The sequence below is a fragment of the Lissotriton helveticus genome, chromosome 10 (assembly GCF_964261635.1).
Source record: "Lissotriton helveticus chromosome 10, aLisHel1.1, whole genome shotgun sequence".
NCBI lineage: Eukaryota > Metazoa > Chordata > Amphibia > Caudata > Salamandridae > Lissotriton > Lissotriton helveticus.
In genome coordinates this window covers 425,401,400-425,425,672 of record NC_136071.1, presented here as the reverse complement: position 1 = coordinate 425,425,672, position 24,273 = coordinate 425,401,400, and the positions used below count along the sequence as shown (strand labels likewise).

Genomic DNA, 24,273 nt, shown 5'->3' with positions numbered 1-24,273 from the left:
AGTGGCTGAAACATGTTGACCATTGAGACAGTGATTAATTCTTAACTGTTTCTTTTTCACCTGCACATTGGTTTTAAGCGGGGAAACAAATCAGAGATCGTAGCAAAAGATTATTTGCATTTCTCATCTCTGTTGTTTATCCTATTTTAATTCACACTTTTCATTCTTCTTTCATTGCACCTATGAAATACTTTACACTATAATACAAAAAGAAAAGAGTCCCTCTTGTATTTGCTTTCTCTTGGGAGAACTACATACGAGGATACAACTCATTCTCTCTGTTCCCCTTAGGGCTCAAGGGAGGACGAGAGAGAGTTGTTTGGAATCCCAGATGATGACACTGGGCACTTGAATGTGTAATGATGGGACACCAATCATTCTTATGTGGTTCTTGCCTATCTTTTCACTTTATCACTTTCTCTGCACCTTCTTGCTTTCTTTAACTAATGCTAGGCAGTACATAAAGCGGTAGGTGTCTTCAGATTTATGTATTGAGGCACACTGTTTCTAAGGCCACGGATTCTATTGTGTTTTTTGACTTTTTTTAAACCTCTGATGTACAGGATAATCTAGATAATGTAGAAGTGTTGGAAGCCAAACCCTGGATAGAGATACAGGGTAAACAGCGTTTGCAACAGTGTTTCCACAATGCATGGCTTTACAACATGGTCGTTACAACGACCACGTTGTTACAGCGCGTGCCATTACATCGCAAGTCGTAACAACGAGTTGCTTTAGGGGGCGTGCAACACCAGGGAATGTGTTGGATTTTAAATCCAACACCTTCACTGCTGTTGCACAAACAGAAGTAGGAATAGTAATTAATACTATTTCTAAGCCCAGCTCGTCCCTTACAGCAAGTCGTTGTTACGACTTGCGATGTAATGGCACGCGTGGTAACAACGCGGTCATTGTAACTACTGCTTTGTAAAGCCATGTGTGGAGAATGTATGCGTGGTAACGTCATACATTCAGATACAGGTCCCCAAAGGATGGATCAAACATGTCATTATTGTCACAGATCTGTTATTATTAAAAATTGTTGGACTAAGAGATGGGATGAATAAAATGGAAGAACAGAGGTTTACAATCTGCACGGAAATACAGTAATGCAGCCACAGTCAAACCTGCGAATAATATATGTACCTCAGACACCATTACAAAATGTGCAGGGACCAGTAATGCCTCAGGTGCAACAAATGCCACCACAGCAAAGTTACAGAGCACCCTAAATGGCAACTCTACCTCAAAGTAGACAGGGAGGTGTGATTGTGAGAGGAGAAAATCCCTTCCAAACAAATTGTGTGGGCGGATATACACAATGAACGTGCCCAAAGAGTAGTTCAGTGTGTCCAGTATTGTCAGTGATGTACCAACCAGATGAGGAACCCACTGTGACAGTAGCTGTCAATTACAAGAGGGGTGCATTCCTCATAGATACGGAAGCATCCCGATCTTGTATTAGGAAGCAAGACCTTCCAATTTCTAATAGATCAAAGGACACACAAGAATTCTCTGAGGTGATGATGAGGGTTCCGTTTACTAAACCAGGAGAGATGGGAATAAGAGCAATGTAGATTGACGGCTGCTTACTGTTGTCTCTGGTTGCCCCATCTAATCTATTGGGGGTACATCTTATGGCTAAATTAAACATTACAGTTCATTTTGAGCCTGATGGTAGTGGGATTTGTTCTACTCATGGAGCTCCTTCTTCCAATATCATGGCTGTAAAAGTTGATTCTTTTACTGAAGATCAATTCAGAGTTCTACCCACATAAAGAAGCATTTACCACATAGGTATACACAATAATAGCAGAAACAGCAGAGTTATTGGGACAGGAGGTCCAGTTACCCAAAGAGTTTCTTTTCCAGCGACAAGGGCAAGATTCTTGGGTACCTGACAATGAGTTGATATTACAAATAGATGCCTTAGACGTAACACCAACCTATGGCGCTCTGATAGCTGACAAGACAGCCAGACCAAAGTTGCTGATGTACATGTGGGAGACTGGTTGAAGATAAAATGCCCAAGGGGTGTGTCAAAATATCGAAATTCTCCAAAGCCCTGAGAGTAACTAAATTCTTCCGCAATGCAGTTAAAACTGAAGATGGCAGAATATGGAACCTAGGGAGGGAAGCAATGCTCGACCATTCGGCAGGTTTGGGTAATGTGACCCGCCAACTAGGCAATTTGGCCAATGCCAAGAATAGTATGCTAGGAGATAAGACCCATATACTGAATAGAGGAGTAGACAAACATCCCAAGAGTGAAACCCCATGTCGATTGCAGGCACAGCCAATTAGACCATTAAGTACTTGAAATACTATGTCACTGAGTGAAGTCATAGTATACTCTTCAGCATGCCACGCTGTCACTGTTATAACGACGTTTCTTGGTTAAGTGATAGATTTGCAGGCATTCTTCTCTTTTCCTAATCCTAGTCTCAGTCATATACTGTGACTTGGTCAGTTTGTTCTCATTGTACAAATGCTAATTTTAATGCAAAGTGTACTGCAAGTACAATTTACTTTTCAGAATGATCAACTGTTTGCCCCATGCTATTAAGAGGTTACCCCTTCTATTCCTGTGACATCCTTCCCTGCTCTCAATTTCTGTTTTAGGAAAGGGGGAGGGGGTATCTTCCATGGTATTTCCCCGTTATGTTCTCCCCTCCTCCTTGCTATGTATACTGGAATGTTCCATATCACTGAGATTCCATTAGGTGTCAGCTGTAGTGGTAAAACCTCCTCTGTCAGCTGTTACTGGGGTATTTAGAATAAAGCTCAAGATCCTCAAACTTTAGACTCCTGTTGTGCTTTCCATCCAATTTCACACTTTTATAACACATGTAACCCCTTTGTATTGTTTCAGTGTCAACAAAATGTAAACAATTGGTTTCTTTCAGAATTATTATCTTACCAATATGAATCGTGGTTTGACTCTTTCCCTTTCGATGCATGTTTTTCTCCCTGAGCTTCAGTCATTTCATCATCCACAGGCATCATCTTGTGTAAGCGCTCTAAGTAACAATGCCATGTGGATGGGTCAACGTAACATTGACCCTTTGCGACCTTCACCAGTCTATTTCCCAACCTATATTCTCTATGCCCTATGGGGTTTTTCTGACAAGGCATGGGGATTGGTGGTGATCCCTGACAGATGTGTTATCCTGAGCACATCTTTTGCTAACAAGGCACGGGTACACATCGAACAACCTAGAAGCTGACACCTTTTACTGGACAGCTCGAAAGTGCCAGTCTACCCTTGGAATAGGGTACCCTTTTAGAATCCTAGCACATAAGAAGTTATTAGCAGAGTCTACCACAGTAAAGGAATTTACATCAATGGCATTTGATTGGCGCTTACACGGCATTCTTAGTTGCCAGCATTTTATGAACGAACCACGTAAGGTAAAAGGAGGTGCTGCCCTAGCGGACTTGGAACCTGTCTACTGCTCTGGAGCACACGCTCACACCTGCAAAGGTAGGGCACGAGGTTTGTTTTTACCTGGATTTGTTTGTATACCATTTGTAGAGTGCCTGCTCTTTGAGGCTAGACACAGAGTCCCAGCGCTGCCCTCGCCAGGCCTGTCCTGGGTTGTGATCACGGTGGCCAACTTCAGGAAAAGTAGGTGTTCAGCCATCAATGGTCTAGTGGCCCTTTGTTACTTCTTGTTTTAGATGCTCTCAATTTTGTCAGCGAAGCAAACAAACTAAGGCACTGTGGGAACATATGATTTGCGTATGGTCCCACAATTCATTTAAGCACTGGAAGCTGAGATCTGACACCAGGTTCTTGTATGTTTATAGCTTTGTATGGAGTGGGAGTTGGTGTCCAGCCATTGATCCACCTATTAGATGACATTTGCCTGCATTCCTATGGCTTTCCGGTGGAGAGAAGACACTGGGGTGTGAAGGAATGTAGACAGGGCTCCACTTAGAAATTTAGTGAGGCCCTCATTAGGGAGAAGCTGCTAATTACTTGTTTTTCCTGACCACTGCTGATTCTTTAAATGTGAAGTGTGAAGAGTGGGAATTACGTTTCTATTACTCAGGTGAGGACGTTTCGAAGCATCTACGCTGGGCCTTTCCTTTTGTGTTTCTGATTACTGCTACGGGAAGGCAGAATGACAGCCAGATGCAAGATCTAACACTTCATTGATCCTATGTTGTGGGTGCTCCAGATTAGACACAACCCTAGTGCTACCTGCTCTGAGAAGCATTACTTTAAACAAGTCCACTACAACAGATCCTATTCTCCTTCATTCCGCCCTGATAATCCAAGGGAGAGGGGAGGAGCATCTCTAGCACAAACATTTAAAGTGCCACATTCCTATTTAGGTGTTTTTCTTTCATCTGATTTTATGGGGAAATTAAACCATAATTATTTTAATAAAATGTACAAATGTGGTGTGTGCACACAGTGTTGTTCCCATGGCCTGCTATTATTTGGCAGCACATGCAAATAATGTTATTTTTTTAGTTATAGGTTTGCATGCTTTCTCAAACAGACTCCGTGATATTCCTAAAAACCTGCAAGAAAACTGACTTGACCTAAAACTTTCAACTCTTGACACCCCTTTTTTTCAATTGACTCTCTTTAGTTTCCATCCTCTGCATGCCTCTACTCTCTGAGCACAGTCCACTTGAAATAACATGCATATTTTCCTTAATCTTTATTATTGTAGTTCCTCAATTGGCCACACCTTATTTTAAAGATCACCACCTCTCCTTTACCCCTGCAACCTAACAATACCTAACTTCCTGTATCTCATCTAATAATACTGCCAACCAATGTGTAATAAAAAGAAATGCCCATATCCCCCTCTCCAAGTAAAGATCACATAGAATTCCTACTGATGTAATCTACCACATGGAAACTGGATTAAAGGTGTGTAATTGTTGCTGTAGAGCACAATACTAACCCCAATAACCCACAATATCTACCAGAAAACACTCAAAAACACTAAACTCGGAACCCAAAGCAACGTGCTGCCCAGCGTAAAAGCACAACACTGCCTCGTCAAAGGTAATGAGTGCTATTAATGCAATTACAATATAATATATAACCCACACTAAAACAGATACTATAACACTCATTAGTCAGACAGTCAATTTTAGTTCATACAGGCTGCTTAATAATTCCCTTTTACTGCTTGACACTCTTACACTAATATAAGACAAACTGCTAAGGGTCATATCAGTCACCCAGTACTATACCAGTCCAAAGCACCAAACTACCTCTTACCAACTGAACAAACACAGAATAACTGAAGAGGACTGCCACATACATTTGGCCAAAGGAGGACTTTAGTTTAATCCAACACTGCAGATCCCGACTGGCAACATACTATAGTAACTTCTTGGCATCTCCCAATGACAATCATATTTGAGATGATGCTAACAAAACCAATCCCAGCGGATCTCACCACCTCCCTTTAACCTATGCCTTCTCAGGACCATAAAGTTTAAACAAAATCTCTCAGAATGGACCATGCAGTGCAGTAACCAGCTAAATTGACTATGAACATAAGAGATACCAAAAGGAACCTGCAGAGCTGCTCAACAAATTGCACACACATCTCTCTCACTTTTTCATCCATCACACTGCTAAAATCACTGCGCTCCATAGCACAATAACCGCACCTCAGTGGTCCTCACACAAAACATGGAAACGTTTCCCACAGAGGATCAAAACAAAGACAACACACACTTCCAACCAAACAGCCTACACGGTGTAGCATGCTACCCCTATGGGTAAGTGCTTCAAAGCCCCACATAGAGGCAGTAAGCTCTACATAAACGTTGCAGTACAATACAATGTATTAGAGGGCAATCTGCCGGAGTGGAGCTGAGAAAGCTAGAGGCATCTATTCTGAATCATAGGAGACTGGTACACACGAGAAGGCTTGTTGGCTTTATCTCATTATTGAATCAGTGAGATGATACACAACAGGGGAGAGCGTGTAAGGAGCCGTTTTATGTTTGTTGTAGATTGCAGTTCTCTGTGTTATTGTGGGAATTGGAGTTTTATTGGTTGCGTGCTCCATTTTACTGCTGCTGTGAAAATTAGGTGAAGAGAGATGAGCATAATACTCCCCACCCATCTGAAAGAATGAAAAATAAAAGGTGGAGTAGCATATGCACTCTCCAGTTAATTATCAAGGTATCCTGCTGCACTGCACTGGTAAGGAGTATAATCTTGTGCAGACTGGATTATTGTAATTCCCTATATTTAGGTGCCCCTTCATACATTCTGCAGGGGCTGCAAAGAGTCCAGTCTTTAGCGGCCAAGCTGGCACTCAACAGACCACGCAGCTCCTCCACCACAATGGCCTTGAGAGATCTCCATTGGCTTCCGGTAAGGGACAGAGTTACATTTAAATCACTGTGCATTGTCTATAGAGCACTGCACAGTACGGGCCCCCTACCAATGCAGGAAAGATTTAAATGGTACAAGCCCACTAGGCGCCTTCGTTCCTCCAGTGCGAATCTGGCAACAACTACCAGATTCAAAACATCTAGGATGGGAGGCAGGGCTTTCTGCACAGTAGCATCCCGGCTGTGGAACGAGCTGCCCCACAACATCAGGCAAGCTGACTCTCTGATATGTTTCAGAAGGAGCCTAAAGACCTGGCTATTTGCTAAAATCTGGGGCTCCGGTGCCCATTACTCAGCCCGTTATCTGCCGTTTCCATCTGATTAGGTTTTTCTAAAAGCGCCAGGATACCCGTAGGGTGGCAGTTTGCGCTATATAAGAGCAACATACAATACAATACAATACTGTACTGTATCCTATATGGAAGGCTCAACACTGGTAAGAAAGGATGGGCCCTGTCTTACCGCCACATTCGAACATGTAAGGGTTGGTGGCTATATTTCTCCATGACGTGTGAGAGACAGCTGAAATATCCACCAAATGCACAGGGTCGCTGTCCAGCAGCAGCGCCATTTTTCTGACCTGATCCTGGCCCAGACCTGGTGGCCCTGCCCACCCCCAATGCTGCTAGCTGCATAGGCCATGAAAAACGTCACCAAGCCTCTGCAGTCATCTCACTGTCCCTGGGCGGGCAAGAGGAGAAGTCTAGTGCAGTCTACCCAGATTCCGGAGTGTGTGTTGGCCTGCACTAGTCTACCTCCTTGCTCCTCTGCTGCTAGTACTCATCAATGTGGCGAGCGCTAGGTAAGTTGTTTTCTTTTTTTCTTCTTTTTTTTACCCCTCGTCGTCTGTTGACTCCTCCCCCACCTCACCACTCTTCCTGGCACGTGCCATTCCTGATCACTGGAGCCATATATTGCCACCCTGGTACACCAATATTACTTCCCTTTTTTCTGTGCCTTTCGACACGGATCTGGAGATTTTTTCATGTTTTCAGTGTATTTTCTTGACGTTTTGAAAAAAAATTTGGTGCAGTGCATAATGATGTCACTGCCGAAGAAATCCAGCTTCAAACCCGGTCACACTTGTAAAAGACAGGTGTTCATTTCATATCCCTATGAGCTTGTCTGTGGTGCTTGGGGTTTAAACACAACTTTAGTTTGTGCAGCAAATGCAGCTTCGTTCACTCCAAGGCTGCCAAAGAGTCTGATGCCAAAAGTGTTTTATGACTTATGATTAGCATCGAGCTCGATACCGGTCGAGGTCTCTCTTAAAGTCACATTTCTTTCCTTCATCAAATTCTTCTAAAGACAAGAAGAGGAATCATTATAACGGCTCCTCCCAACATTAATAAAGTCGAGGGATGGTCCCCTCAATGCAGTTATCTCCTGCTAAGTCCTTGGAGCTGAATCTCATAGATATCACTTTGCCCGAAAAGCATCTCCCGATGGCGCATCCTGCGTTAAAGCTCACCCCGGGCCCTGTTTCAGGTCCCCTGCACCTCTCTCATATGCAGTGCCAATACTGGCATACCTGATGTTCCTGACTCAACTCCTCAATGCCATGGTGGCACAGTTCAGTGAGGCTGCAGTCCCCTCAGGTGCACCTTCAGGCCTCATTTGTCCATTAAGGGCTCTGTTTGGGTTTCCCTGGCAAGTTTGCTCTCAGCACCATCCGTCCCTAAGACTCCCCCTTTAAGGGATCGCCCCCGGGCTGGCTCCAGTTCCTTCATCAGTAGCAGTTCTGCTGGTGTTGTTGCTGATGCCTGCTGCTGTACTGGTCCCGCGCCTATACTGGCAGCGGTTCCTTCACAAGAAAATACTAGGAGAAAAAGCAATCCCAAACAGGTCTCATAGGGAGGCCCAACGATTAGCAGAGCAGGCTAGGCAAAGAGAACTTTTATCGCCTGATTTCTATGATGTGTATACTATTGGAAAACTATGGAGGACATCACTGGGTCAGATTCAATATCCGATCTAAATGCCAGACCTGGTCTTATGTGATGATGGTGACAGCAGTGAGGGGGTGAATTTGTGTCCCGTCAGTCCTCTGACACACCAGACTACCTGGCTCTCCAGGATACTGATGCACTGGATACATTCCCAGAGATTGAAATGAAAAGCCCTGCATGTCCTCCTCCTTCAGGAGTGACATCCTGCCAGTAAGTTCTAAGGAAGGCAGCGAAGGTCTTAGAACTTCCCCTCCCCACACTGGAAGCCAGGTCAGATATACTGACTAAGGTCTTACAGCCCACTTGGCAGCATTGGAACCGTTCTCACCTCTCAACGACTCCCTACGTCAGCCCATCACAGCAGTGTGGGACAAGCTCACATTGACCTCCATTGTGAATATGTTTTTTACCAGGAGGTCAAACAGTTGCAGAAATGTCGGGGCTTTTCAAAAGACTTCTCCTTTCATCAGCACCAGCCCTCTCAACCAGTCCGAAGGAGGAACCAGCTGCTACACCAATACAGAGGTAAATGCAAATGAAAGGGTTGTCAAGCCCAGAGCGCTTCTATTCTTCCTCTGCCTGCAAAGTCACTTTAACTTATCCATAAGGTAGCACTGGGGCCCGTTGGAGGGAGGGCGTCTTCCTTTCTGCAGGCCTGGAAAACCATAACTTCAGATCAATGGGTCCTACAAATGATGAAAAGTGGGTATGCCCAACCCTTCAAACAGCCCCCAACCCAGATTCATTTTCCCACATTCCCTTTAGACAGAGGAAAACCTTTGGATTGTTAGTTATTGCATTGCACTCCAAATATCAGTATGATGTCCTCATCTCTAGCCTCTAAGAGAATGGAAAAAAAAAAAAATAAGCAGGGAACTGATGTTGATGCACCTGTGTGGCACTATATGTCTCAAGTGATGTCACCCCTGTGCTGCTTCCGGCACCGAGATTGGGTTAGTGCTACCTGCTGGTATGGGAGTGGTATGAAAACTTTCCAGATCCAGTCTTGAAGAACTGACGAATCTGCAGGTCAATGCTTAATTTGTGCCAGTGGTTTCCCGTGCTTGGCGCCGGCACTTATTTTACAGGGCTGGGTCTATTGAATTTTTCTCCCTTAGGCGGTGGCCCCCAGAATTATTAAAAATAAGTGTACTTGTGTTCTATTCTCGGATGTCTGCCTGGTATGTCTTCAGATGATGGCCCACCCAGGTTCAGGCATGATGACTGTATCACGTTAGTGATGTCAGCAGTGCACGCCTGCCTTTCACTAAGGAGCATCATTGTTTCAGTGGATTATTTATGTGGTTTAGGGTGGGCTGATGGGTGAGCTAGGGGCAAACCAGGCTGGGAAAGTAGGTTCAGGTCGGAGAAGCTAAGTGCGTAGCATACTTTAACAGCCCTAAGGGTACGCGAAGAACTCAGCTCCACCGCCGGAGATTACTGAGTTTTGGAACTCCGCGCTCCGCTTGGAGCACAAAGTACAGCAAAAAAAACTCTGTTACCTGCCGGCGGAGCCTGTTACCGGCACGCTCGACCCACTGACATGGCTAGTGATCAGGATAATTTATTTCAAACAAATGAGAAATGAAAGCGCCAGCTGAAAAATGAAACCTACTACCCTTTGAAACGTAGGGACCATGAATTAAACTACATTTCACAGGAAGCAGGTGGCTAAAACCGGAACTTGTCGCCCGCCCTAGCTGTTAAGCCACACTTTCTCCCCACACTGCTTCCCACCACCCCCTCTTCAGGGCTTACGCTGGGAACTTGGATGTCAGAGTGAGTGCTTTTATTTAAATTATTTAAATTAACTGCAATGTAAAGAGGGCCCTTCTTGTTCGTGCTAGGCGGGTTGGGTCTTGGTCTGGTGTCATGCCCTTCTGTACCGGTCTCACAAGAGTCTGGGCCCCGGGTGCTGAGGCAGGTTGCTGGCAGGGGATGTATAGCCTGATCAGGCAGCACCAGTCCCAAAATGTAGGGGAGCAGATAATTTCCTTTTATCTTCAGCTGGTTCTTCCTTGTGTCTAGATTTATCGAGATAGGTGCATAGTGTAAAAGAAAAACCCAACACTCTGTATAACCTATACAGTCTAACGTGCATTTGATGCAAAATAGCCCACAAGCAATCAAACCTAATGCAAGGCAATTGCTGTTTCAAGTGGACCAGACCTCCGTCCTTGCTCAGTTGGCCCCCCAGTGCTAAAAACGACCCAATTTTTATATATTTTCTCTCAGGGTAAGTGAATAGAAGTGAGATCACATGATAAAACAAGAGCTGGAAGTTGATGATTATTGAGCAGGTACCATGATCTTTCTGTGGGAAGGAATGTAAGAAGTCTTTGATAATGTGAAACAAGTAACATTAACAGAGGCTGTCTCCAGTACTTGCTGCAATCCTCACATAAATATGCGAACTTCAGAATGAGGCTACGCTTTAGTGACAGTTCTGTAATGTGCATTGTGCAACATGGAGTTACCTGGCCACAGTACATTTAAAATGCCTGTAAATGTGCAGGAATACTAACATTTTAGTGGTCTTAAAACTGATCTAGAAACAGCATGGCCAGTCATTAATAAAATGTAGCAGTGTGTCTTACGTCACACAGGAGTGTTAGCATTTTCATTGGAAACATATATGTATTAAAGCACATAAATATGGATGCATTCACTTTCTAAGACCAAACTTCTGTCTCAGGATGCAGAACCTCTACAACAACTCAACGGCCTTATTATTTTAGTTTTAATTTTGTAATCTTCACTTTATTCTTCATCCTCAGATGTATGAAGCAGATAAGTGTGGGCAAAGCCTTTATAATTGCAAGCGTGTTGGATGATGCACATGCATATTTAGATTAGCACTAGCACATATAAACTAACCACGATCAGAATAAATGCAGTCATGATTTCAAAGATTTTCATTCCTCACTTGCTGAATACCCTTGACAACCAACACCAGACTCTGCTCAGGTTAAAATCAAAACCATTATGGATTACATGTATTTTCGAATCCTATCCTTTTTATTTTATCATATATGCCAAGTGAGGTGTTTGGGAGATGTGCTCAACACTCGCAACCTACTATTGCGCATACCTCCCCATTGGCTACCAGGAGGTAATCTAAAGCCATTCTGTTCTGCACGAGCATGCTTTTCAGGGCACCTAACTGATCTTCTAATCAACCTTAAAGAGATAGTAGTCACATTGGCTACTTTTAGTAATATTTCAGTACAGTCTCTCGAATAGCCTGCCCTTCATCATATTTGTGAAAGAGAATAGAGAAGAATCTGTTTGTTTCCGAGAACTCTCAACAGCTCCACCAGCTTTGGAGAGGGTGAACAAAAGAATGAATGATAACAGGGTTAACATGCCCAGAGCAACTTTCCCTAGCCCCCTCTTGAGGCAACCAGGGATATGCTTTAGTTTAGCAGATAATATGAGCATCTCCCTTTTGATGTTGACGTTTGTGAACCACCGTTCCAATAGGAAGTCAATGCTCAGACGTGGATGATTCAAAGCTTATAGTCTGTACAACAATGTCTCATACACACTAGGTCCTTATAGATATTCATATTGTCTGCTTTACAGTTCTCAAAAACTACCCCCTGCTCTGCCATGCAAAGATGAATAACATCAGTTCTGTGACAACCAAGAGGTTTGCTATACTTTTCGAGTTCTTGAAATACTGGAAGAAGATACCGGTATATTCTCGCATTCTGTGCCCATGATAGAACAAATTAAGGCAAGTTTAATTTTTGTCGAGGGTCACTCTGATCCAAGACACTCTTTCCCCCTATGTCAATAGGCAAATGAGTGCAGATCTAGCAGGAAGGTTGCTTATCAGTATTTCTCAAGAAGCAGTATGTAGGAGTTGTGTGCGGAGTGGCAAGTGATCAAGGAAAGGTTCAGTAGTAAGGCTTCTTGATAGCTCGTCCTTCCACAGCAATTATAATTATCCCTAGAAGCCAGAGGCTGGGACCACTAGCAATGATAGCCCACCTGACCCACAGAGGCACCCATTATCCAGGAAACAGTCACCTACCTGGGCAGAGGTAGTAACAATGCAGAGTGATGACGCAGTATTACATGGTCGTGGAAGGTGAGCACTGAGGATCTGACCCACTGGCAGGTGGCAAGGCAGCAACATGAACAACTCCGGCAGAGAGCCCCATCCTAAGGGTTGATACAGGTACGAAAGCAGGCCATAGTGGGCAGTTGTCTCTGCGAGGGGCAGTGCACCTGCACTGTCTGAATGGGTCCATGTCACCATACCAGGACACTTAACAGCTGTGTTGGTGATGAGCAAGATCTGGTAAGGAATGCACAGTCCAGGCTGCAGAAAAGTCCTCCTTTAAATGGGCTTGAAGACCAAATCCCCAGGCTGGAGGGGATGACAGGCTTTGTATGAGCTCTTGGGTAAGGCAGCTTGCACTTGAGAAACAACGCATGAGCTTTCTGAAAGAGCCTTCTAACTGCAGATTCCTTACCTTAGAATATTCCCCAGGCGTCAGACTGTATCTGGAAAATCTTTAACAATACCTCTGCATGTCAGTAGGTGGTATCCATCGGCCCTGTGTCAACCTTGTCCACATCAGAAGTGACATGCACGGTGCCTATAAGGCTCAACACCGGCTCATTGACATTAGTTCCTTTCCATACCAGCTACATGTGTCCAGCGTGCTACCTCAATAACTTTTTGACCACTCTTTTTTAAACTTTTTGTCCAAATCTTTTTTCTGAGCTTTACTCTCAGTGTGGTTGGGATAGGCCTCCCAAGAAACCCATGGGGTTTAAGCCATGTGAGGAATGTCAGAGACAGATGTCTGTCTCTGACCCACACTTGGTTTGCCGGTGGTTCTTGTGGTTTTGCCACAATCCCAAGGCCTGCACCGACTGCAGGTCTATGCACCTGAAGGCAGTTCACGATTGGCCAATGAAACTCCTGGCGGCCCAGCAGAAAAAGGCTTTATGCCAATCCCAGCCCTGAGGGAGATCTCAGAGCAGTTCCGGAGCCGTTCCCACAGACAATTGTCTTCCCACTCTAAGTTCCCATGTTTGAAGTTGAAGAAGCGTTCTTCGGGTTCTGCTAGTAGGGGCTCTGCTTCTTTGTCCTGTTCTTGCACTCCACCCCTGGAGCGGACTGTGCACCGGAACTGGAGTGACTCCTGCCCAGCTCAAGGAGTTTTATGATGCCATGCACCCCATCCTGAGCCCACTGCCCTCTGGTCACCCTTGGGCCCCATGGAGCTGAGAGATGCCTTTGCTGGGTTACCGTCAGCGGGTTCGTCCTCAACACCAGCTGGGCCCTCTCAATTTGCCCCTGGATCTGGACTGACGCAGACTCCGGTGACTCCACCCTTTCTGGTACCAGTTCAACTGACACCGTCACTGGCATTGCTCATAGAGGAACCTATTCTCTCCCACTCCCAGACTGCAACGCTTCAACGCCACAGCATGGATCTTAACCAACCCCAGAATTCCCACCTCTAGACAGGCCCTCTGTTCCTGTAGGAGCGGATGACATAGAGGGTTACTGCCTCCTAAAGGATGACTCCTACCAGGAGGAAAACTGGTTTGAGGAGCTGGGTGATGCCAGTGGTCTGGACACCTCTCCAGACACTGTACTGGTTTCTCCTCTATGGTCCTGCAACGGGAGCAGGCACATCATTTCTGACCATGATGAGCAGGATGGCGGAGGTTCTTGACCTGCAGCTATCATCTGTCGAGATCAAGACAAACGTCTTGACAGATGTGCTTCAAGTGAGGTTGAGCTCTGCAACCCCCTTGCTCCCCTTTAAAGAGGCCTGTATTGACGTTCTCCTGGGGCATGGGCCAAACCCTGCATGGGAGCTCCCCTGCACAGAATGATTGCGCCACACTATCTCCATGCCCCCGGCGACCCAACCTTCATATTTTAGCATCCCTCTCCTGAGAGCCTGGTGGTGCAGGCCTTGACAGGCAGGATGAACCTAAGAGCGGTCCCTACCACCCCAACTAATAGGGAATTCAAGAGGCTTAATACTTTCAGAAGAGGATCTTCTCTTCCACTAGTTTGGCATTGTGGTTGGTCAACACCACATGTCTCTTGGGCCGATACGCCCATAACATCTGGGATTCGGTTGTTCAGCTTCTCCCCATGCTTCCAGAGGACGGCCTGGCCATCCTGAACCAGGTATTGCTTGACACCTGGTTGTGAGCATATTGGTAGGCAATGCACTTGGGGCCCGATGTAGGTCGGTCGGTAACGGCCGAAAATCGGTATTTTCGGCCGTTACCGATCGGTAAATAGGTGATTGGCATGTAGGGGGCTTTATTTTACCGAATCGGTAAAATTACCGATTCGGTAATTTTTCCGATTCGGTAAAATAAAAAATTGGTAAATTTACCGAATCTGAGCCATCCATATGTAGGTGGGACTCTTCAGAGTCCCAGGAGCCTTACCAAATCGGTATTTTACCATCAAATAAATTTGATGGTAAAATACCGATTCCGGTGTGCATGCACATGTGTGCATGCACACCTATGCCATGTGACAGGCAGACCTGCCCTTAGGGCATGTATGCCTGCCACATGGCACCCGAGCCTGTTTTGGGGGTGCCAGAGGGTGTCAAAGTGACACCCCCTGCACCCTTGTGGAAATCGGTATTTACCGATTCGGTAAATACCGAATCGGTAATGCCCATTCATTCCTATGGGCTTCATAGCCCATAGGAATGAATGGGCATTACCGATTCGGTATTTACCGAATCGGTAAATACCGAAATCATCCGATTCGGTATTCCAGCACATCTGGAATACCTACATGTCGACCCCATAGATTTACCGATTTTTAATTACCGAATCGGTAAAATTCGGTAATTTAAAATCGGTAAATCTATTTCACCTACATCTGGCCTTATAATCCTTGTTGAAACCTCTGCCACGAAAGTTGAAACCCTCTGAATGAGAATGTAAAAAGGAACTGACTCTTTGTGTATGAGGATTAAATAAAAAGCAGAGAGAGGTCACCTATGGTGAACCTTTTGGAGGGTGTGTGGATGCTTGAAAGATGGTGGCAGGGTTGGGTATCGCAGGGATAACCACATTATTTATGGCTCACAAATCTTGTACAAACTTGTATATTTTGGCCTTCCCTGCATTTTTCATGGACAAAATTAGGGTATAATACATGCTGATAAAAGGAACGAAAACCCCTTGTTTGATCAAATCCACTTTTACAGGACAAATCCATGCCGGAGGTAGCTTTTTTGCGGTTCAACCTTGATTTTCGCAGGCTCTTGATTTTGAGGCTGTGAACCCCACTTCATTGGCCTCTGTGGACCACACTGTGAACGGTACGTGGGAAAACAAATCCGTTAATTCTGGAGACATCGAATTATTACTCACAGTAGGTGAATAATTCATGTTCTTCAGGAGAAGGGTTAATATCCCATTCTTGTGCTGCTGTGCCATATTAAGGTAAACTTCTTCAGGGTTGCCAAACACTGTACAATTTAATTCACTTAAGATATCATGCGCCAACAAATTAGCTGCTGAGGTAATAGTTTTCACCCTTCAGTAGGAACTGCATGTTTGTGAACAGTTTAACTGTTGGGATGGTGCCAGATTGATTCCATGTATCCAATCAGGATATGCCGACCTATAGGCCAGCTCGCTCACACTGCCACCATAAGTACCTCTAAATCTAGGAGGGTAGCAAATGGTCTGGCAACCAGTGAATATAGCAACCGTGATCCTCTAGGCATTGTGGCAGCATATCTAGAGCGCTTTTGCTCAGTCACTCATGCTCTCTTCCTCTCAGAGAAATATATAAGCAATACACAGTGGGACGTTTTCAATTTCATTGAACCAACATCTTCTTGTATAAATATATGTGCTGTAATGATCAATAGCGAGAAGTAAATAAAACTTATTAGAAGTACTAGGACAGTGAACTGAATAAAAAGTTCCACCATCATGCTAAAAGAATGTATATATGCAAGTATATGAAACAATATAGAAATCTGGCATTCTCCTACTAGGCGTCCCCTAACCTAAGTGTCTAGGGCGTGTGTGTTCTACCAAGAATCCCTGTACTGGATTATCCAACCCCTGTTGCCTGAATGGAAAGAATGTAGGTCCCCGTAGTTGTCACAAGCTAGACACTCCTTGCACAGATGTCAGCAGGCTGCTGGCCCGAAACATCAGTATGTAGAGACCTTGGCAATAACAGCAAAACGCTCCTCTGCCCTCACCCAGAAACTGATGTTTATTTATAACAAAAGGCATCCTTCTCTTGGGCCGAGATCTTGATCAGGCTACCATTGTTTTTGTGTTATAGATAGCTATGTCACCATATGTCCGAAATCTTTTGCGCAACATATGTATAAATCTTGTACATGGGTTCAAGGTAACATGAAAGTGATCTTGCGAAGTTGATTCTGTAAGCAAGTATAGTTTCCAAGAAACTAATCCAGACTGTCACAAATTCAAATGTGTTTCAGAAGTCATTGTGAAGAAGTGAAGGCAATGTTAGGAAAGACCCCTGTATATATTTAAAATGGTAGTGTTTCTCTCCAGGCCTAACGGGAACCCATGACAGTATGACAGTAAGAAGGAATGATTATGTCGGATGGGTCAGAGGGAGATGGAAACCAGGTCAGAGAAGTAATGAGGAACTCCCAGGTTATAAATATTGACTGTGTCTATGGACAAGCCAGAGCGAGGTAATGAGGGAAACTCTTTTTTTAAGAGTGGAACGGCTAGCACTTGTGTCAGTAAGGCAAATGGTGTTTACCATTTATGAATCATACTACATGGGGACTTTTTTATCTACCAGGTTTAGAGTATGCATAACATAGTCGGAATCTCTCTGGTAGTCCTAAAACTCAGGATAAGGATTTTGCATAACTTGATGAAAATCCGGTGGGTCAGAAAACCCAGCACATTTGACACAGCATTTAGGCAATCCCTTTTCCAAGGCCCCAGGTGACCACAAGCAAAACATGGTCTTCCAGTTCCAGTGTACTTTCATTTGCCGCTTTGTTGCCCCTTCTCGCTCCACCTTAACTGTTTCTTCCACTCAAGTTTGTCCCCATTTGTGGGGCTCCCCTCTCTCTTTCCTTCACTGTATTCAGCATATTTTGTTTCAGACATTTGTTTCTATTCAACCTTTGCTTTGTTTTATTCCTGAGAGCCACACAATTGTTTGCAAATGTCCGTAACTCTGCTAACTTCTTAGTTTGCCTTCCAGTACCTATTGTCATCCACTGACTTCTCACATTATGTAACAGTCCCTGCACAAAAGCAGCACCTATCGCTTCCAGAGCCATCTCTGTCAGACAGGCTATGCTCAAGTAGCTCGGAAATACATCCTTAAGTATGCCTCTTTATTCTGTAGGCATCTCACCCTTATTCTGTTTGTAATTCAAGATCTTCATCCAATCTGTTTTAACCAGGTGCACATTTGGACCCGCATTTACCAGTGCATCCTTTGCTGTGCTTAACAAGCCATTGTTTCCTGGTCCTATCTCATTGAGCAGAGCCATTGCTGTCATGGTTATACTTCACTGCGACACATGGCTTGGGTTTACTGGCTTCTCAGGGGATGTCCAATCATCCCTGATGGATATGCCTTTCGACGGCGCCCACCTGTTGGGCCACAAATCCAATAAAGTTCTCATGCACTTCAAGGAGAGTCGGGTCACTGGCAGGTTGTTGGGCCTTTCCTTGACTTCAAGCCAACTATGTTTCTCATTTCACCGTTCGTGGTTACGGTAGCCTCCCAGTTACATCCCCAGCCCACCCTGCAGGGCCAGCAGGCTTCCCAGCCTTTTTTTTCGAGGCTATTGAAATGGTGCCCCCGAAAGGATTTGGGACCCAAAGCCAGTGGCTGTCCAGTACCCTGCCCCCTGACTGCCACAACCTCAAAGCCCCTTTAGCATGCTTTCGACCCAGCACACATACCCTGTTGGCAGCAGGATCCGACCTCCGACAAGTGGATACTTCAAATCATAAAATGGGATTATGTCCTTCCATTTCTGGAAACCTCATCAGCCTTGCCTCTGTCCCCAGAATGGCTGACAGAGGACCACCTCTGCTTGCTGCATCAAGAAGTGCAGGCTCTTTTGGCCAAAGGAGCCATTGAGAGGGTATCAGCATCAGAAGTAGAGTGTGGTTGCTATTCCGGCTTCTTTCTGGTCCTGAAAAAAGAGAGGGGCCTCAGCCCTTTCCTAGCTCTCGCCCTCTAAACCAGTACTTTCCTACGACAGGAAAGATACAAAATGTTCAACCAGGCCCAGGTTCTGTCTGGTCTGGATCCTAGAGATGTGGGTGGTAGTGCTAGACCTCCCAGAAGGTAGTTCCACATCCCTGTCCTGCAGGCCCACAGGCGTTACCTGTGGTTCACAGTTGGCCAGGAGCGTTTTCAGTTTGCTCTGCTCCCCTTTGGCCTCTCTGCCGCCCCTCCGATGTTCATGTAAGTGTTGGCGATGGTTGCAGCACATCTTCGTAGGTCAGCGGTTTCTGTCTTCCCCTGCTGAGACAACTGGCTGCTGAAGGTAGGCTTACCACAGGCAGTCGTCAGCCTCCTCCAGACTATGGCAAATCTCCAGCCTTCTCTGGGGTTCACTATCAATGTACCAAAGTCACACCTGACTCTTTCTCCCATGCTCTTTTTCATCTGAGCTATTCTGGACACGGTGCAGTACGTGGAGCGGAGAGTCTAGTCCTGGATCTCGATGACACTGACTCTGAGGCTATTGGTTCTGATGGCCTTCTGCATCTTGCTGGTGAAACATGCCAGATGGCATATGAAGGCTCTGCAGTGGGATCTGAAGTCCCAGTGGCACAGCACCAGTGGAGTCTCTCCAATCTGGTCCAGATTTCAGAGGAGACTACAAAACATCCACGATTAGATCACAGCAGACCCCATTCCCTTTATGACCCAGAATTGACGGTGTTGATCGATGCATCACTTCTGGAATAAGATGGCCACATGGGTAAGAATTTGATGAGACGACTCTGGTCTCTGGCGGAGACAAGGCTCCACATAAACCTCGCTCAGAAGTGTATTTCACGTAGAATGAAACTTTGGACTGTATTCCTTCCTGGCAATATCTCTTTTGCCCAAAGTTCTCAAGAAGATAAGGACCAACCAGGCTCAAGTCATCCCAGTGGCTCCGGAATAGGCATGAAGAGTCTGGTGTCCAGAACTCCTGGGCATGAGTATCTGTCCTCCAATCAGGCCGCCTCTTCAGGAGCAGCAGCAGGGCAGGGTCTTGCACCCAAACCAGTGCACTCTTCACATTCTGGCAACCAAGCATCCCTCAATAAAAACGATATATGCCTGCGGCTGGGATAAATTATTGGCTTGGTATTCCTCACAACAAGTTAAACCACTTTCTGCCTCTGACGGACCTACTGTTCTGTGTCCTGTTGTTATCCCAGCACAGCCTTGATCTGGGCACTGTTAAGGGGTACCTTTCTGCCATTTCATCTTTGTTGCGGTTGTCATATCAGCCCTACCGATTCAAGTCACCCGTGTTGACATGTTCCCTAAATTACTTAAAAATATGTTTCCTCCTAACCCTTTTGTTACACCCCAATGAGACCGTAATTTTTTTTGATTCATCTCGTTTTCGCCATTTGACCTACTGCATGGCATTTAAGAACTCTATTAGGACAGTCTGCTTTTTTTTTAAACGTAATTTTATTGAGTTTTTAAAATCATCATAGTACACATCCCTCCATTTGACAACAAGGTAATGCAAAGTAATAGTCATGGATACAATTATTCAGTCCGGAGTGTGTATGATAGCATAATCAATACAGTGACAGTCGGTCCATGGAGCAGCAGAACAATAAAACACTGGCTCTCCAATGCAAAGAGAAATTCTATTAGTGACAAAATCGTGATTATCTAATGAACCACAGTATACTCTACTAATACAGAACGTATGACGGCCCCCCTCCCCCAGTCCTCTGGGCCACTAGCTTATTGAATGACATGGCTAAAGTTTGTGCGTAAACAATAAAAGCAGAACAAATACAGTACATCTATGGGCATAGGTCAAAAGGTGATTAAGGACGTGAAGTAATACGGCACTCTACTGTGTATCTGCCAGTTCGATTACTGGAGGTATGGGAGATGGGGGTGACACAGGCCTGACTTGTGATGTTAGGGGGGTTAGTGTGTCTATGGCCTTAAATGTTTTGAGCATTTGATCCCATTCCATGGAAATAGGGACCTTACGCAGCCCTCGGATCTCTTCTTGTCTAATAGTCGCGCTTTCTGCAGTGCTCCATCAGATCGTTTCAGACTGCCAAGAGAGTGGTGTGGGGGGGAAGCAGATTTCCAGCGCATTATGATGGCTTGTTTTGCTGTAAGGATGGCCAGATCTCTGTTGGACCTTCTGCCGCTTGGGGATCAGGACAGTCTTCTTAATGGTTATAACAATGACAGGAGGATCAGTTAGATTCAAGCTCTTTCAGTTAACCCTCCATATGTCATCGTTTACCCAGAACATTCTGGTTCTTCTGACACTCCCCTCCTTTCTGCAGAAGGTTGTGACTCCCTTTTATGTCAGCCAGAATATATTGCTGACATTTTTCACTCCCCCTCATCCTTCCAAAGAAGAGGAGAGACTCCATTCTCTGGATCCAAAAAGAGCATTGTCCTTTTACCCTGATCACACCAAAAAACAGTGGTGGATGATCATCTTTTCATTGGGCTTGCTGGAGCAAAAAAGGCAAGGCGCTGGAGAAACGCACTAACTCTCGATGGGTTGTACTTTGCACTAAAATCTTCTATGCACTAGCTAAGAAGCAGCTCCCTGAGGGCTTACAGGCTCATTCCCCTGGGGCCAATGCTTCTACCACTGAGTTAGCGCATGGAGCAACTTGGGCACCACTCCACACAATGGGTTTTCGCAAACATTTTCCAGGGGGCAAAAAAGTATGATCTGTGGCATGTCCGAGGCATTGATGCCATCAAGGTAGCAAGGTGAGAATTGGGGGTGGTGTAAGATGGGCGTGGGGGAAGCGAAGCATGAACATGGTGTGAACAACAAACAGCCTTCAAGTGGCTTCTGTCTGCTACCTATGCTCTAACCTCATGCGCCAAGAATTAAAGACAAAGTATTCACTTTTGGTGTGAACAGCGAGAGGGAAAGAGATACTCATGTAGTGGGTGAAATGCACAATATGAATCAGAAAACCTTGGATTAATGCCGGCATCCTCACTTGACCAAATTGTGTGATCCCAGACAATTTTATTTATTTCACTGTGCCCCTTTTTCTCGAGTGCCACATATAAGGGCACCTTGAAATACATGAGCTCAGTATGTGTGCTGTAGAGAACCTTCTCTTGTGTTTGATTTAATACATTACTGTTATTCTAATTATAATAATAACAGGTCACACAGAGGGTGCATCTGACAAATGACTTACCTTTTGGTTCACGAATGGCATTGTTGTCCGGATGGGGCGGCATGAATATTCTAAGTTCATTTTTGAAAAGTATCCCTTCTAATAAATGCCTCTCAGTGCAGTGATTTAATTGTATGTACTAAGGTGAAGAACTTATACATTCTAATGAAATATAATTTTGAAGAGAGTTTCTCATATTTTTCACATGATGCGTGCAAAATGTCTTTAAAAATGAAGTTGTTCCTTAAGATAAGTGGTACAGTACACCTTCTTTACTGTTACTTTAATTTACCTGTAAAAAAACACTTGGCCATTTAGGAGCTTTCTAAATGTTTGTGCTCTCTCTAGTAAACAGCAGTCCAGTACTACCGTTCACTAGGGGTCCGCATCTAAAGGCCAGGAGTGCTGCATGCGGCACCCGAGCTGTGCTTTGAGTATCCTTGCTCCACTTTCACAAAACACTATTGCCTGGACAGTCAAGTTCGTTGTGACCTGCATTTTGCCCGTTCGGTCCTTCAGGATATCCCAGTTTGAGCTAGTTCAGAGATCCACCTCCAGAAGGGCACTGCTTTGGTATCTAAGGTGAGAAATTTGCAGTTATAGGTCTCCATCAGAAGCAAATGTTACTTACTTTCCTTTGGTAGCGCTGTTTCTTGTAGAGACTCTGTCTAACTGCAGATTCCTCACCGACCCTCCCATCCTCCCCGTTTTGTAAACTTGAATCTTCACCTGAAGATCCCACTAGATTTTGCCCACTGCTAAGAAGCATCCTGACATGACTTTGCATTTTTGGCATGGAATAGTCTTGACTGAAACCTATGTAGGCACCATGTATGTCACACCTGAAGCGGATGAGGTTGGTGCAGAGTCGACGACACCACCTAACGGCGCAGAGGTACTGCTGAAGATTTTCCGTATACTGTCTGATGCCGGTCTAAAGTGAGTAATCTTAGGTTAGATAGAGTCTCTACCTGAAAATGCGTTACCCAATTTAAGTCAGTTGTTCCTCTCAGTAGTTTACCCAGTGGTTTACTACATTTTATTAAATCAAACACAAGATAAGGTTTTGGCTGACCCAAAGCCTGCTCTAAGTATGTTATGTTTTGGAAGCACTAGGTCTTGTCACCAGAGCTGAAATCTTAGCAGAGATTTAAAAATAGATGTTTTACCCCTAAGTAAGGTAGAAGTGAAACTATCCTCCTCAAACAACTGTCCTTGTCTTTGAATGGATAAGCAAGGTAGTCAAACATGCCTTACGACCTTTTTGAAACCCAGAACCACTTCCCTGAAGTTTGTTTTTAGATATCTGCATTTACAACTCCTGGCTATTTCGCTAATTTTAATTCTGAATTTTATAAAAGTAAAATTGATGCCAAACTTACGTTGTGGTTATTGTGCCTTTCCAGGCAGGTTGTCAAAGTGGTTAGTTTGAACTGAACGCTCAATATTCAGAAGGCCGATTTGCTTTTCGAAATTCAATATGGAGCCCCAGATATATGGTTGAAATTTCAGCCTGGTTCAGCTAACTTTTGATCAACAAGCTCACTTTGTTAAGGTCTGGTTTAAACTGAGGGAAGACACTGTAAGGACATTTAAGTTGTGGGTTCTGTCAGACTTCAAACCAAAACCCCATTTCTAAACGTCAAATCAACGATAACCCGTGATACCTTAGTTTGTACAATGCTCAGGTAGAATTAAAGCTGGGAGTGTGTTTTGTCTTTTGTGGCATTCAAGGCTTTGGTTGGAGATAGACTAAAATCAAGATCGTTTGAGGGAGATTATTTTGGCTTCGCACTTGAAAACGTTCCTAATTCATTTCTGTGGGGGCTTTTAGAATATCTTTATGTCCCACTGGCCAATTGTATGTGTTGTCCCCATTGCCGGGATTTCATTTCTGTGATTCTGGAAAGGAGATCCTGTGTCATGTGATTGCAGTAATATGGATCTACATAACGAGCGTAGGTAGCTCTAAAAAGCCTTGCTCAACAGGGCAAGAATATTTTCATCTTGAGCCCCCGTTCTGAATTGGCCAATGTGCAGGGAATTGGAAAACGGGTCAAATGTATGTACATTGCTCTGCTCTCATATTTTGTATAGAAAATGACGTGTAAATTATTGGGCACATGACTTTGTTTAGAAGCTGGTTTTTGTTATTAACATTATGTGAATTGGTTCATTGACCTCAACAGCAAATAGTTAAATAGCTCATTTGACGCTTTTTAACAAGAGCTGATCATATAAAGGGATACTTATGGATGGATTGTTGCTTGGTTCGAGTCGGTAAGGGTTTAGCTTAAGTTATGGTAGTGTACCCAATATATTTTTAGGTTCTTATGATGAGGTCCAGATACAACACCTTATAAACCTGATTTTTGTAAATCTAGGGTTTTTGTTAATGATTTTAATTAATTGCTCTATAACTCGTTACTGCTTTGACACTGGCTTCGGTTTGGGCTCCAAACGTGAAATGCAATCCTCAAAGTTTGGTTTGAATGTCGATCCTGGGTATATCTAGAATTACTCATCCCACAAGGTCCTA

The 24,273-nt window shown here is 44.5% G+C and overlaps 1 protein-coding gene and 1 long non-coding RNA gene across 7 annotated transcripts in view; one reads left to right on the top strand and one right to left on the bottom strand.

Moving 5' to 3' along the window:
• Positions 1 to 24,273, top strand: part of UBN1 (ubinuclein 1) — an 810,192-nt gene that overhangs the window by 583,979 nt on the left and 201,940 nt on the right. The window lies entirely within an intron of this gene.
• Positions 1 to 24,273, bottom strand: part of LOC144784250 (uncharacterized) — a 497,620-nt gene that overhangs the window by 274,492 nt on the left and 198,855 nt on the right. The gene's annotated exons all lie outside the window — the stretch shown is intronic.